The 7296-nt window shown below is 35.5% G+C and overlaps 1 long non-coding RNA gene across 1 annotated transcript; it reads right to left on the bottom strand.

The window, feature by feature from the left end:
• Window positions 1-415: 415 nt before the first annotated feature.
• LOC139077443 (uncharacterized) lies at window positions 416-7057 on the bottom strand. Its single transcript, XR_011529984.1, has 2 exons — window positions 6930-7057; window positions 416-1318 (listed from the first exon to the last, which is right to left on the bottom strand). It is a non-coding gene; the product is annotated as an uncharacterized lncRNA (long non-coding RNA).
• Between the last annotated feature and the right edge of the window lie 239 nt (window positions 7058-7296).

Raw genomic sequence — 7296 nt, 5'->3', positions numbered from 1 at the left:
GCTCTAATATTCTTCATGCTGTGGTCACTAGATTTGCAAAAGAATTTTTATCCTCTGCCAACTATTGGGTGCTAGCAAATGTTAAAGTTTTTATATGCAATATTATGAACTTGTTGTTAGGGAAACATGAATGGCATAAAATGATTTAATTACACCAAAGTATTTCTAAAGCAACAGCTCTCAGCTTTTTTCTTTTCCCCCAACGCACAGGAGAGATGAAACAAACTGGATGTATATGACTTTCAAAGGGCTTTATAAAAAAAAATATGGACTCTGACTTTTGGTAATTTTCAGAGTCCATACTCACCCTCAAAGATACCAAACCAATGCAAACCGTTCTATTTATAACATTATCATAGACCATAAAGCACAAGTTATGTATGAAGGATCATAAGGGATAAATGGCGTGAATTCATTTCTGGAGGCTTCTGGTAAATGAATGTTTTATTTGAGAAGAATGTGAATTAGAACAGTTTATAAACTATTAAAACATTATAGATGAAACTTCAGTTGGAGTTGAGTTTTAGGTATCGGTTAATTTTTATTGATGGATATGGTTTCCTTCTTTTCCCATTTCTTACATATTCATAAGATGTCTGTAAACCTACACACTCTTTGGGTGAGAACACATACCCAGTGATGAAACATATATAATGAAACCATTGAGGTTGGGGTACAATAGGGCTTAGAATAACTGAGTTGCTGGAAGAAGCTGCTCTGTCTCATCTTCTCAGATTAAATGTTACATATAATGTTAAACAGAATAGATGTAATTAGAAAGGTATACCAAAATAATCCCATCATCGGCCTTCTAAGGTGTTGCCTGGTCAATTATAAGCTTATTGAGTTCACATTTGGACCAGACCCAATAAAGTCAAGTTTAAAAAATTAATTCTTTATTTAAATTGATCATTAAAGTGATCTTGGTTTTCCCTGATCCAGAGATAAAAACCAGAATGCCAATGGCCTGTAGGGAGACATCTTTGGGTTACATACGAATGGAAAAATGAAAAATTTGAATCTCCCGCAATTACAAATAGAAAAGAAGGAGAATATTGACTTATCTTCCCCTTGTACATATTCACTCTTTGAAGATGCATTTTGTACACCTGGCAAAATGAAAAGAAGACAGAAAATTTTAGAAATTATTGATAGTCAACCCTCAGAATATCAACTCTCAAAAAGATGATGTGCATCTCAGATCCCATAATTGTTTAATGTCTCTTTGATAAAACTTGTAGTCAAATGTGAACTTCTTCCTCCACAGGGTCATTCCATTTTGGAGCCACTCATCTTCCTGCCATGAGGTAAAGCAAGGCTACAGAGAATGAAAAAGAACAATATGAGATCTTTAGAGAGCTATATCCTGGTAGGTTTATCTTATTATCCCAGGTCTACAGCTAATTCTCCATACAATTTTCCTCACATTTTACCTGTTCACGTTTCTGGGAAACATGAATATTTTCTTGATTTCACCTCTAGATTTTCAACTCCTCATACCAGTGTTGTTTCAGAAAGTTACCCCTTCATTACTACATGTGCGTTTCACCACAGGTTTCATCCCTCCAATGTTGTATAATCTTATCTGGGGCACAGATAAGACCACAACCTGTCTAGATTTGCCATCCAGAACTGTTTTTTCCTCACACTGAGCATGGTGAAATGTATCCTTTTGTCTGTCGAGGCATATCCCAAACATGCTGCACTTTGCAAATCTCTGTACTAACTGGCATCTGTACCCGCATAATTGGCAACACTCTCATATTGGTACTCTAGATGCACATACTGCTCCACTGTGCATATACTATGGCCCCTAAGGTTTTTGTCTTCACAATACTAATCATGCTTGTGTCCCTGACTCTATCCATCATTGACTATAAGTACATTGCAAGTGGTGACTTGACATTCATTAAATCAACTGCCAGAAGGAAAGAAAACTTTCCACATTTATATTTCCCTATAGTGTGTCTCTCCTATGTTACCACAAGATAGATAGTGTAGATAGACAGACAGAAAGATCATATATAATAGACAGATGGATAGATAGAAAGCAATACAGCAGATTATAGATATAGATATAGATATAGATATAGATATACCTCCAGCAAACAAACTTTATTTCACCAAGAGCAGGGTGAATTCCTTACTCTCTTCTACATAATTGTCACTCTTAGTGTCAATACCCTCATCAATACGTTGAGAAACAAGGATGTGAAGGTTTCTATGTAGATGAAGTTTAAGAAGGGATAGGAGTCTATTTTTAGAGCCATTTTTTAATCCATGCACTACATATATTGCCAGATTTAGTATGATAAAGGCAGTTCTGGGACTGACAGATAAAGTCCTTTAATGGAGCATGTGATGAGATCCTTGTCCATTACAAGAAGTGTAGTATTCCTGTGTTGGTTGTCCCTCATGCTTACTTCCAGGGACTCTAAAATACCAATTGATCCATAAGAGACTCTAGTTCTGGAGATTTCATGACCTGCGCTTATAAAAAATACTGCCTTTACTGTAAACACTAGATTTTTCTGCTTTGACTCCGCTATCAAGGCGAATTCTTTAAACTTGTGTGGATGATATAAAAGCTACAGAGAAGATATAAATGGTGTTTAATAAGCAAATATTTCTAGATTTATATCAAGTTATGACCTCAACTGTAACCCCTATTTTCCTGTATCTGCTTTCTTATCAACCTTTTGTGCTATAGATCTTTCATCCCCTAGTTTAAATTTATTCCTAGATATTTTTTCTTTCTGTTGTGATAGCAAATGTGATTTTATTCTTGACTTCTCTTTCTGCTAGTTTATTATTAATGCACAGGAATGCAAGTGATTTTTGTATGCTGATTTTGTACCTTGAAAATTTTCTGCAGGTATTGATTATTTCTAATAGTTTTCTGGTGGATTCTTTAGGGTTTTCTATGTATAGAATCATGTCACCTGCAAACAGTGAGAATTTTGCTTCTTCCCCTCCAATTTGCATCCCTTTTATTTCTTTTTCTTGCCTAATTTCTCTGGCCAAATCTTCCAGTGCTATGTTGAATAAGAGTGGCGAGAGTGAGCACCCTTGTCTTGTTCCTGTTCTCAGGAAATGGCTTTCAGTTTTTCACTATTAAATATGTATTGGTTGCAGGTTTGTCATACATGGCCTTTATTATGTTGAGATAGTTTCCTTCCATACCTATTTTATTGAGAGTTTTTATCATAAACAGAGGTTGGATCTTGTCAAATCTTCTCTGCATCTACTCAGATGATCATATGATTTTTATTTCTTATTTTGTTAATGTGGTGTATCACATTGATTGATTTGCAGATTCAACTTACAATCACAACAAAAAGAATAAAATACCTAAAAGTATTTTAACCAAGGAGGCGAAAGACCTATACACTGAAAACGTTAAGACATTATTGAAAGAAATCAAAGAAGACAGAAAGAAATAGAAAGTTATTTCATGCTCATGGATTGGAAGATTAAACAAAGTTAAAATGTCCATACTTTTGTTGTTGTTGTTAAGAAAGTTTCACCCTGAACTAACATCTGTTGCCAATTGTCCTCTCACTTTTTTTTCCTTCCCAAAGTCCCAGTACATAGTTGTATATTACAGTTGTAAGTCCTTCAACTTCTTCAGATTTGCCACCACAGCATGACTACTGACAGGTGAGTGGTGTGGTTCTGCACTGGGAAACCAAACCTGGGCTGCCAAAGGAGAGCAAGCAAAACTTTAACCATTAGACCTTCAGGGCTGGCTCCAAAATGTCCATATTACCTAAAGAAAACTACAGATTCAATTCAATCCCAATCAGAATTCCCATGACATTCTTCATGGAAACAGAAAAAAGAATCCTAAAATTTACATGGAACAACAAAAGATCCCCAATAGCCAAAGGAATCCAGAGAAAAAAGAACAAAGCTGGAGGAATCACAATCCCTGACTTCAAAATATACTACAAAGCTATAGCAATCAAAAAAGCATGGTACTGGCACAAAAACAGACACAGAAATCAATGAAACAGAATTTAGAGTCCAGAAATAAGACCACATGTTCATGGACAGCTAATCCTCAACACAGGAACCAAGAACATACAATGGAGAAAGGAAAGTCCCTTTAATAAATGGTTTTGGGGAAACTGGACAGCCACATGCAAAAGGATGAAAGTAGACCACTATCTTACACTATACACAAAAATTAATTCAAAATGGATTAAGGACTTGAATGTAAGACCTGCAACCATGAAACTTCTAGAAGAAAATATATGCAGTATGCTCTTTGACATCAATCTTAGCAGCCTATTTTCAAATACCATGTCTGACTAGGCAAGTGAAATGATAGAAAAATAAACAAATGGGAATACATGAAATTAAAGCTTCTTCACAGCAAAGGAAACCATCAACAAAACAAAAAGAAAACCCACCAACTGGAAGAAAATTTTTGCAAATGATATATCCATTAAGAGGTTAATTTCCAAAATATATAAAGACCTCATGCAAGTCAACAATGAAAATACTCTGATCAAAAAATGGGCAGAGGATCTGAACAGACATTTTTCCAAAGAAGATATACAGATAGCCAACAAGCACATGAAAAAGTGCTCAATAGCACTAATTTTTAGGGAAATGCAAATCAGAACTATAGGAGATATCACCTTACACCCATCAGAGTGGCTATAATCAACAAGACAAAAAATAAAAAATGCTGGAGAGGATGTGGAGAAAAGAGAAACCTCATACATTGCTGGTGGGATTGCAAACTGGTACAGCCTTAATGGAAAACAGCATGGACATTTATCAAAAAGTTAAAAATAGAAATACCATATGACCCAGCTATCCCATTAATGGGTATTTATCAAAAGAGTATGAAGCCAACAATTCAATTTATGCAAGCTTAACTTCATCGCAGCATTATTCATAATAGCCAAGACTAGAAGCAACATAAGTACCCATCGATGTGTGAATGGATAAAGAAGATGTAGTATATATATATATATAATGGAATACTACTCAACCATAAAAGAAGAAAAAATCGTGTCATTTGCAACAACATGTATGGAACTTGAGGGTATTATGACAAGCAAAATAAGCCCAAAGTAGAAAGACAAACACTGGATGATTTCACTCATATATGGAAGATAAACAAACACGTGAATAAGAAGAACAGATTAGTGGTTACCAGAGAGAAAGGGATGGAGGGATGGCAAAAGGGGTAAATGGGCATATGTGTATGGTGTTGGATAAAAACTAGACTACTGGTATTGGACACAATGTAGTCTATACAGAAACTAATGTATAATTATGTACACTTGAAATTTTCAAACCATATTACAAAAATATAGTAATCAAAACAGTATGGTATTGGCATAAAAACAGACACATAAATCAATGTAACAGATTGAGAACATGTAACAATGTAACAGAATAGAGAACCCAGAAATAAACCAATACATATATGGTCAATAATTTACAGCAAAGGAGTCAGAATATACACGGAGAAAGGATAGTCTCTTCATGAAAAGGTGTTGGCAGAACTGGACAGCCACTTTCAGAAGAATGAAATTGGATCCCTGCATTATACCATGCACAAAACTCTACTCATAATGGATTAAAGACTTAAATTTAAGACCTGAAACCATAAAACTCCTAGAAGAGATATAGAGAGTAAGCACCTTAACATTGGTTTTGGCAATGACTTTTTTGATGTGATACTAAAACAACAGTCAACAAAAGCACAAATAAACAATGAGACTACATCAAACTAAAAAGCTTCCGCAAAGCAAAAGAAACAATCAATAAAATGAGCACATGGAATGGAAGGAAATTTTGCAAACCATATATCTGACAAGGAGTTAATATCCAAAATTCACAAAGAACTCATACAACTCAATAGGAAAAACATAAACAATCTGATTAAAAAATGTGCAAAGGACCAGAATAGACATTTCTGCACAGAAGACATACAAAAGCCCAACAGGTACATGAAAAGATGCTCAACATCACTAATCATCAGGAAAATGGAAATCAAAACCACAATGACACATCACCTCACACAAGTTAGAATGTCTATTATCAAAAGAACAAGAAATAACAAGTATTGGCAAGGATGTGGAGAAAATGAGAACCCTGTGTACTGTTAGTTGGAATGTAAATTGGTGCAGCTACTATGGAAACACTATGGAATTCCTCAAAGAATTAGAAATAGAACTACCATATGATCCATCAATCTAACCTCTGGGTACAGATCCAAAGGAAATGAAAATAGGATATCAAGGAGATTTCTGCACTCTTATGTTGATCGCAGCATTATACACATTAGTCAAGATATGGAAACAAGTTAAGTGTCCGCCAACAGATGAATGAGTCAAAAAATGTGATATATGTATACAATGGAATTTTATCGAGCCATGAGAAAGAAGGAAACCCTGCTGTTTGTGACAGCGTGGATGGATCTTGAGGGCATTAAGCTAAGTGAAATAAGTCAGACAGAGAAAGGAAAATACAGCATGGTATTACTTATATAGGTAATCTTAAAAAAAGAAAAAAAAGATGAAACTCATAGAAACAGAGATTATAAGAGTGGTTGCCAGTGTCCGGAAAGTGAAGAAAATGAGGAGAGGTTGGTAAAAGGGTACAAATTTTCAACTATGAGATGAATAAGTTCTGAGGATCTAATATATAACATGATGTCTATAGTCAATAACATTGTATTGTATAATTAAAACATGTTGAGAATGGAACTTAAATGTTCTCACAAAAAAAGATAAACATGTGAGGCGATAAATGTGTTAATTAACTAAATGGTAGGGAATCCTTCCACATTTAAAGAAAAAGACAGAAAAGTCCAAATATAGATGCACTTGCCACCATCTTTTAGGTTAAGGCTTATTAATGTGATGCTAGTCTCATGTCTCCTGGCAACGCTGGTATGGACTCACTCAGCTACTCCAGGTCTTGTATAAAATTGAACTTCATAGTAGTAAATTGATCCTCCATAGCACCAGATCAGCCTCAGATTGCCAGGACCGTCCTAGTCCACAACAGACTGCAAAGAACACTAGGAGTGTTCTGCTTGGAACTAAATCAGCCCCTGGCAACGGGTAGAGACCATCAGTGGAGTGGCAGTGGGGGACACTAGACAATGCTTCCCGAATGTCTTCATGTCATAGCACGCATAAGGTGGAAATGTGCAAATCTGCTCTTGGCTAAAGGACACTGACTACAGGGACTCTGTCCCTCTCAGGCCCTACCCAGCAACCCCAAAGTCTGAGAGAATGCATGTACTTTCATACATATACAATTCAA

This window comes from Equus przewalskii, chromosome 19 (genome assembly GCF_037783145.1).
Source record: "Equus przewalskii isolate Varuska chromosome 19, EquPr2, whole genome shotgun sequence".
Classification (NCBI taxonomy): Eukaryota; Metazoa; Chordata; class Mammalia; order Perissodactyla; family Equidae; genus Equus; species Equus przewalskii.
The sequence above is the reverse complement of the archived record's forward strand: the minus strand, read 5'-3'. Positions and strand labels throughout refer to the sequence as shown.